The 9,739-nt window shown below is 36.9% G+C and overlaps 1 pseudogene; it reads right to left on the bottom strand.

The window, feature by feature from the left end:
* Positions 1 to 7,390: 7,390 nt before the first annotated feature.
* On the bottom strand, positions 7,391 to 8,848 carry LOC101138319 (E3 ubiquitin-protein ligase TRIM38-like; annotated as a pseudogene).
* Positions 8,849 to 9,739: the final 891 nt, after the last annotated feature.

Below are 9,739 nucleotides of genomic sequence, written 5' to 3'. Positions count from 1 at the left end.
AGCAAGTCCGGATTTTTATAATATTTTATGACTTGATAGTTTTTACATGCTGAAGATCATGGAATGGAAATTATCATTGACACCCCCCTGCCCCCACCAAAAAAATTAAACATTTATTCAAGACCTTAGTCAATTTAAAATATTTTGCTAAGTCAACTAAATAAGCACTATTCTTTGAAGAAGACCAATAAATGATATCACCTTTTCTTAGATTATTATTACTTGTATTTCTTAAAGAATAGGGCCCAAGGGGAGAACTCCTTTAAAAGAGAAATAGAAGGAGTAAAATCACTTTCAGATCTTTCTCACTAGGAGAAGTTGATTCTTCTACTAGCTTCTTTCTCTGCTATGATGTATTATTAAAAATGGGAAGACAGTGTTGATGGCATGTGTTGTATAATAGCTTTGTGGGGTACCATTTATTTTACTTTAAGGAGAGTTTATTTCATCTTGGGCCAACTCGGAAAGCTTTTCAGAGGCCATCAGCACACTGGCTTTCTTCATATTAGATAAAAGCAAGGACACTGCTCATACATTGATCTGAAGTTATTCAAAGCCTGAGTTGGGGAAGAGAGAATTTCCTTCCTTGGTACAGAGTAGCTTTCACATCATATCGATGCATTCAAAATCTGAAAACTCTTTTTAAATTGACAATGTCAGAGGAAAATTTTCACCTTTTTTGAAGTGTAAACTGAAAATGTGGAAATTTTATTAGATCAAAAAAGGAATAAAATTAAAATAAAGTTTAATATCAACTTTAAATGTCAATGTATTCTAAAAGAGCAAATAGTGAAAAACTGGATTTAAACCATACCATTTATCTGGATATCTTAAATTACTGATTTGTGATTCATAAGTTGCAGGTTATCATAAGCTGTTTGCTTGTAGAGTGCTGAGCACATGGCTCCCAGGAAATATTTTTCTGGCAAACTTTTTGTTTGAATTGCCAGAAAATAAATGTTTTAGGCTCTGTGGGGTATCTAGTCTCTCCTAAACTCTGCCTTTGTAGCATGAAAGCATCCATAAATGTTACACAAATAAATGTGCATGTTCTGTTATGACTTTATTGACAAAATCAAGTGGAGGGTTGGGTTTGGCCTGCTGTGACAGTTTGTCAACCTCTGCTCTATGCCTAACTCTGAATTATCACTTAAGCTGCTAAGAATGGGATGGTGTATGCATTTAATAAATGGAACATTTTCCTGAAAATCAAAAGATGAGTTCTCTTCCTAAATTTACCAATATCATGTTAATCAATTCATTCTAAAGGTGTTCCCTAAGGCCTAGCTTTGTTAGGTGAAGGAGAGAGATTTTTGGAAAAGAAAATGAGGGGGATTGTCAGTGAGGGAGGCTTTAGGCTCATGCTCTGATTGGAGGCGGGCCAACTTTGCATTTGTCTACTTTATAAGTTTGAGCTGTACAAAATCTCATTGAAAAGCTATTCAACTTGGAAGGATTGGGTAACTTCTGTAAGTTATTTCCATAAGTCACATCTAGCCCTAGTTGTCAATTAAGATCCAATTACAGAAAGGGATGCCTCAAATGTAACATGAATCTTGTGTATAGGAAATTCAAGGAGAAAAAATATATATTTTAAATGAAATCAATGTCTTTGTAGAGAATTCTAGAGAGCTGAGGAATGACAACTGGATACAGATATTAGCAATGTCAAGACAAGAACACAGTTACACCAGTGCTTGCAATCGCTGGCTTGTGGTGAGCATCCCACCTTGAAGTTTTCAGAAGCTGCTCCCCACTGACACAGACTTAATAGACGTCATGAAGAAAAGGATGCAGCTTTTCAGCAGTGCTCAGATCACATGTGACAGCCATAATTGAGTAAGCAAACGGGATGCTGAGAAGAGGGTAATGGGCCATGCAGACAGAAGAAGAGCTGAGCAGATCCTTAGAGGTGATTCTCATTGACAGCAATGTGAAACTGGTAGGTGTACATTGAGCTCCAAACATTCTCCCAATGCAGAGATGAAAGTTATTATCATCTTGACAGGTCTGAAAACCATGGCAATTGTCCAAATGCCATAACACACAAAGAAATAGAAATTAGGTTATAAATTTCCCCTTTTAGGCACACCAAAGGAATTGGAATAGTTGGTAGAACTGGGAGCAAACAAGATACTTTAATTAGATTACAACATGTGAAATTGTTAACTCACTGGCCAGCCCTAGGACTCAGAAATTTTGGAAAAGAATTACAAAATTGATACTCTGAGCAAACACAATTTTGTTATCTCCCTAAATTTCACCCTCTAAGCTCTCTCTTCATCTTGGGTTTTTAGCCCATTAACTTAACTCTTGTCTACTTCACAGAGGCAATAAAGACACGAGATCCCAAGGTAGAGTAGCCCTCAATGGGGCTTACTGAAAACAGGGCATTCTATTCAAATGGGCAAATTTAAGCTTCTTTTAATCTCAAGAACTGGGTGAGAAAATCAGAGGGATGCAGATATGGTCTCACTTCTGAGCCATGATGCTGAGAAATGCTCTACAACCAAAGCACTGGATATAGTATGTACTTTGGCTAAGCTGCCACCAGGTGAATGGTATTACTTATTTAAATTCTTGTAATCTAATCAGAATGACTTCCTATAAACATAATTTATAGATTCAAGGAAAATACAGTCTAATATCCCAAATTACCAATAATGTTTCTATAAAACTATGTATTAGAATAAATACATAAATATGAATTACCACTAACAAAATTTGTTTGCCTACACACACATACACACACAGAGTAAAAGCAAGTTCCCAACTTTTTGGTCTATGGTATCCTTATTGTTTCAGTAATTTTTTCACAGCACTCCTAGACCCAAAGAAATGTCTAATAATTATATTTATTAACTAGTTAGAAATCACCAAAAACTCAGCTTTATAAAGACACAATATCAGCAAAAAGAACGTAGCATGATCAGTGAGGAAACTGTGAACTATCTCAAGCTTCATTATGACCAAAAGGTATCGAGGGTTGCTGTCTTTCGCTGGAAAATGTAAAACGTCCCGCAGCCCTCCTGTGAGTTTGCTGCAGCACCCCGGGGTGCCTTGGCACACTGTTCAGAAACCACTGGATTAAGACAAATCTGGGAACTATTCTGTGTCTACTCTCCCATCCCAGTTAAGTTACAGAATAGCTAGTATTTTAATGTTTTCATTCTTGGCTCAGTCTAAAATTGATCGTTCTCTTAACTTTAATGAACAAAACAAAACTTGAAATTGATTTTACTTTGAGGCTTCAAAGAGAATCAATGGTTCTCAGTACTATCTGTTTAAGCCTCTTTCTTCTTCAGCGGGAAGGTCTCAATGGCCTTCACACAACTTATCTAGGAAAATGCGCACTTGTCCTTTGTAAGGTCACAATTAATAGTCTTCATTTTTCCCCAGAAGCAAAACTGAAAAAAAAAAGATGCAGAATATTTCCTACATTCTGACTAGATTTCTTGACTGAAAATATCTCATTGACCATCCTTGTTTAATCAGGATATTTCTAAATTAATAATCTCTTACCACACAAGAAGCTTGTCATTCACCTGTAGTTTCATCATAGGTTTTAACACATGCTGTAAGATTTCAACTCTCACTTATAGGCGGAGATAATGGTTTCTTGATAGCCTTATGTTCTTCATCAAGTTAGACCCTTGAAAAAATAATTTAATTAGAATATTTTTATAGGACTATGGTTCTTCACAAACATACAAGAAGTGTCATCTAACTAGAGAAGAATCTTGGATGCCTCGGAAGAAAAGCTAAGAGTGTGTGTGTGTGTGTGTGTGTGTATATGTTTGTGTGTGCCTGTATGTCTGTCTCTATCGTGCACTCATGACAGAGACAGAGATAAAGAGGAGAAAGATAAAGATTCACATTCCTTAAAGGTATGTGAACATGAACATGTGACAATGTGAATTTGACAGAATGAGTGTAGACAGGCAGGGAGGAAGTGAGTAGGAGTCTACACTGAAAGGGTGGGCTAACCAACTGTGGTAGGCTATAGGGTTTTCTCAGATCACTGGCAGTTTTCAGATAGATCTAAAGCGATTCTATCAAAACATGTTAAATACCAACGATAACCAAGGACAAATTGCCACATTCCAAAAGCAATCAGAGTTGGCCTGCATTATCCTTCCTCCCCACATTCTTTGGAGGCTTATCACAACAGCAACCACATGCATTATAAACAGTGTTAGCCTTCAACTAGGCAACTGGCTTCTTCCCCTGCAGTAGTTTAAAACCACCCTCTGCTCCCACAGTCAGTAAGATGTTCTGCATTAACTTTGCACTGATCTCCTCTGAAGGCAAAAACAAGATCCTTTTGCATTAATGATTAGCAAAAATGCCAAAGGCAACAACTTTGACAAGGACCACACTACAAGCATAAGTTTGTGTTGACAGTTTCTCTTCAATGTAGTCACGAGGGCTCTGCCATCATCTATGAAACCTATCAGTGCACATAGACCACCAAATCATGCAACAAATCCTAAGAGTTTATTGGAAATAAATTACTGGATTATGTTTATTTAACCACAAACTTTAAAATCTGAAAAAAAAAACCCTGGGTAAAACTGTTGAATATGGTATTCATTACATGCAGAAAGATGTTTAAAATTGATGTGAAAACATGACTACATTGCAATTTAAACTTAAATTTCAATAAGTACCTAAATTTAAAAGCCCATAATAATTATAGGATGTGTAGCCTTAAATTAAACAAGACTACTCTTGAATTAAGTAAATGCTAATGTTGTACTATCCGCTAAGTAAATACTAATTAGTTGTCACAGCAATTTTTCTGAACCTTCTCACAGTATAGTAAGATATGTGTAATGTATATTATGTGAAGTCACCAAGGGTGGGGTCTGGAAGATGTAACAAGCAAAAATAAAGCCAGATGTCAGTAAAATGCTCCCTGTTACTATGTTTTGGAGCTCCATATGGGAGGGAATAATTACACTTTGGCAGTAAGAACCACCCAAAAAAACATATTTCTATGTTTTTATCATAATACATTTGGAACTTTCTAGAAATAGTAGCAGAAATATTATAATAAATCCCAGAAGTTTTAACATGTAAGTAGTCATGGCAATCCCCTTTTCCCTCTGGTAAATCTGAAAGATGACTTGAAGACTGGTGATATATCAAAACTTTCTTAAAAATTTTTTTTTCAAGGAATTTTCTAACCTGAGGATTGCAGACTTTAAAACAGTCATTATTGGTAAATATTCCTTTCCTAACCTCTCTGTTTCAATTGTTTCTCTGTAAAATGGACATAATAATAGTGCCAACCTCATAAGGTCCTCACAAAGGCTAAATGGGTTAGTACACAGCTACAAACTCACACAGACAGAAGTGTCTCAGAATGTGAAGTTATTTCACTTTTAGAGAGATAATACAGTACATCACCATATTATGTCCATTAAGGATAGTTTTTCTACCAAGTGAGTTCAGGTAATGTCTGGTCTTGCTGCTAATCGAGCTTAAAACAAACTTTTCTTGAATTTTAGAATCATGGATGAGGAATTCTAGTCCTGTATATGTAGAACACTGAGCACTACATCTGGAATACAGTAAGAATTAAGCTTGTATTTTCTTTCTTTTTTTCTTTTTCTTTTTTTTTTTTTTTGAGATGGAGTCTCACTCTGTTGCCCAGGCCAGAATGCAGTGGTGTGATCTAGACTTACTGCAACCTCTGCCTGCCAGGTTCAAGCGATTCTCCTGCCTCAGCCTCCCTAGTAGCTGGGATTACAGGCATGAGCCACCACATCTGGCTAATTTTTGTATTGTTTAATAGAGACAGGGTTTCACCATGTTAGTGAGGCTGGTCATGCACTCCTGACCTCAAGTGATCCACCCGCCTAGGCCTCCCAAACTGCTGAGATTATAGATGTGAGCCACCACACCTGGCCAGCGTGTATTTTCAATCATTATATTACAGTATTATTATTACCCAATTTGAAATTTGAGAAGATAATATTTTTCTTCCTTCCTTCCTTCCTTCCTTCCTGTCTTCCTCCTGCCCTTCCTCCCTCCCTTCCTTCCTCCCTTCTCTTTCTTTCAACAAATAACTAACAAGGGCATTTGATTTATAAAGCACAATGCTATGTGACAAGATAATTTGGGTAGCGCTCACGTAAAATACAATCCCTTTTCCTGGTCCAAGGATCAGTAAGATTTCTAAAATTATAACTTTTTTATTGCTACATAAATTGTTTATCACCCCAAGCAAAAATTATAGCCATACTTTCTATAGCCATACTTAGCAGCTATCACACATATGTTTAAAAAGGCAATAATTGAATTAAATTAGCAAGTAAATGTCAGCCAGTCTAATTGTGTCACTATAATTGTGGCCATAACTGTGACTACCAAGGTTTTCTCTTATTACCACTTATAATAGGAAAAATGAAAAAACTTTAACAAATCTTTCATAAACCACTCTTAAAATGAATAACTAAACAATACGCAGTTAAATCTCACTTCGACATTTTCCAAGGATCCCCTCCCCAAGAAAATGAGATTTCCAATGTAATTTCTAATTTAATACAAGGATTGATAAAAGAAAAAAATGAACGGGGGTAATACCCTATCCTTATTCAAAGAGTATTGATCAAAGCCAAATTATTGTTAAATAATGTTTTACACTAAAAAGATGAAACTCTTCAAAGCATTCCCCATGAATTCCCTGAGAAAGTAACTTATGTTTGGTCCAAATCTTACAGGGGGAAAAAAAAGCTCTTGGAGCAAAATGCTGAGTATTCCTTTCAACATAATGACAATCAATCATATCCCAGGGTCTCTTTAAATCCAATTCTAATGTCTAAATAGGACAGACTCTTCTACTGAAGGTGTTTTCACCATTTTCCCAGTTGTTCAACTGCTGTATCTACATTCTTAGAATCTAACTAAAAGATGAAACTGAGGCTTTTATGCATTTATAACTAACTTTGCCTACTTTGAATATAATACCATAGAAAGCAGAGATAATATCTCTTACCTCCTAGAGTTATTGTATGAGTCAAATTTAATTTCAACAAACATTTACTTTCAACTTACTACTTGCCCAATAAAGATATGTGAAAGGTTGTTGAACCTATGAAACAACATAAAATTATAACATTATTTACTCTTAATCTATTGCAAATCAAGAGAGAAAACAAGAAGTTGATCTAGGGAATCACATTTATGCATTTCCTGTAAGTAGTGAACTTTGGTGGATTCATCTTTAAATTCTTTAATGAAAAACTTACAAGAGCCATTTATTAGTCATATTCTAAAAAGCCAGATACAGGCTATTTTGCATGCAATATATATATATTGGCCGTTATGGGATTTACATTATATTCTCAGTGATGGTTAAACCAATGAGACTTTGCTCTTTTCCTTAACCATCTGGGGGAGGCAGGAACAAAGGAGAATATTGATAAACCTGGAAATAGGGCCGGATAGTATCAGAGAAGGAAGCCTTTGGGAAGGTGAAGATGTGGTAGCCAGTACTCATGTTGTAAAAGGATACAACTCCAGCCTCAGAGTCCAGAAACACTCCCACAACCAAGGGCTGCTCACACAGATGAAGGGAAGTTAAGGGAGATGTAAGGGCTACATAGCCTTTCTTTTGGCATAGTCCGAGGGTCCAGAATCCAGACTGAGGCTCTTGCTTCATGTCAGTGCACCTCTGCATATTGCCATACAAACTCCTAAATCCCACCTGGTTCGTTTTCCAGCATCCATTTTGAAGGAGCATCTTCCTGAGAGGTGAAGCCCTCACAACCCAGGACACAAGGGAAGGCACTAAATCTCCTGGAAGAAGTGCTGTGATGGTCCTGGGGATATCCACAAGTCACTTTTCTCCGATCCTCATACAGAATTAGTTCACTATGAGCTGTATCTGGATCCAGAGTCACGTTGACTGTAATCCCAGTACTGTAGGAGGCTAAGGCAGGTGGATCACTTGAGTGCAAGAGTTTGAAACCAGCCTGGGCAACATGGCAAAACCCCATCTCTTGATGGCTCCTTAACATTTTCTTCACATTACAGGAAATAAAGCTCAAAAATGTTGCACATAGTATGAAGCTCCAAGGAGAAGGCCTCTGATGTTTCCAGCTTCACAGCCCAACTCCTGCCCACAGTATCATTCACATTCTGCAGCAATTTTTGGGCTGAGCCCCGACATTTTTCCTCCAGTTCCAGCATGTGGCTCTTGAATTCAGCCCCAGACCGGTCCCATGGTCCCTCATTCTATTCAGAGTCTATCGTTCTTCCTTCTCCTGTCTCCAGGGATAAGACTTCTTCTCCTCATGTAGGAAACTCTGGAGATTCTTAAAGTCAAACGATTTTTTTGTCTCTGAATTTGTGTCTTCTCATGAGGAGATATAAAATTGCAATTTCCATTATTGCTCTCTAAATTCATGCAGTGTATAATCTGGGCAACTTAAATCTTTGCTTTTGAGTTGCAGTCCTCAAACTTGGCCCAAATAAACTCTGTACTTATTGTCCATTTAGTTATGTGCATTGCTGTGAACACCTTCTGCTCTGTGCACTCCTCTTCAAGTTGCCTCAATTTTGTCACAGCTTTCTGGAGCTTTTCCTTGTAGCCCTGGCATACGTCTTCAACAAGAGCTGTGGTGTGCCCTTTGTGCTGCGGTGCCCGCTCACAGTGCCAGCAGATGAGCTGCCCCTTGTCCTCACAGAACAGGTGGAGCTGTGCCTGGTATCCCAAGGTATCACTGAAGCAAGCCGCTGTGTTTAGTTCATTACTGAGTTGAATCAGATTTTGTCCTTGGGTTAGACTAGAATCATCCACTCCACTTGGTCTTCCAACTGCACTATTACTGCAACACATTCATACAATGGCATACTATGCTGCAATAGAAATGCACAAAACAAAACAACATGATATGGCACATGTGATAAATCCAACAAAAAATGTTAAACAAAATGTTAAGTTGTAAAATACATTCAGTATATTACATATATGTAGTTTAAAATATGCAGAATAAAGTCTTATGTTTTATATAGAAATACACATGTAGAGTAAAAGTAAAAATATATAAATAGGAATGATCAAGAGCGAATTCAGCAAGGTTACATCTCTGGAAAGGGAGAGAGATAAATGACATTAGGGAAGAGACACAGAAAGTTTTAACCAAATCTAAAATAGTTTATTTCTTTAACATGAACAACTGATATGATTATGACAGAATGCTAAGAATTGTTCAAGCTATGTGTGGATGATCATAGACATATATTGTTTTAATTGTTATACTTTATGTTTGAATATTTCATAATTTTAATGCCAAAAAAACACAAATAGATGTGTGCCTGATAGGTGGAAAAAAGACAAAGAAGAGACCATGCAATATAAGGCTTTTCTCTTGGAAACTGTTCATGTACTACACACCACTCTGATCTTTTGGCAATCTCTTTAGCAGCAAAACAATGCCAAAATTATCTGAAGACTAAAAAAAAAAAATGTATAACACTGAACGCTCAATATGACTCACAGTCTATGCTCTAATGCTCTCTTTTAATCATTTCTAAAATATTGTGTAAAATTACTGCCATTTTACAGGTAAGGAAATCCAGATGCAAAGTAATCTGCGCATGATCATGCAGCTGTGACAGAGCTGAGACTTAAATCCATACAGGTGTGGACCCAAAGCCCATTCTCTTTTGTCAATACTGTATTGGGAAACCATAAAAACCAGACAGAAGAGGAAGGAAGCCACGCGAA

This window comes from Gorilla gorilla, chromosome 3, assembly GCF_029281585.2.
Source record: "Gorilla gorilla gorilla isolate KB3781 chromosome 3, NHGRI_mGorGor1-v2.1_pri, whole genome shotgun sequence".
NCBI lineage: Eukaryota > Metazoa > Chordata > Mammalia > Primates > Hominidae > Gorilla > Gorilla gorilla.
This window is presented reverse-complemented; position numbering and strand designations above follow the sequence as displayed.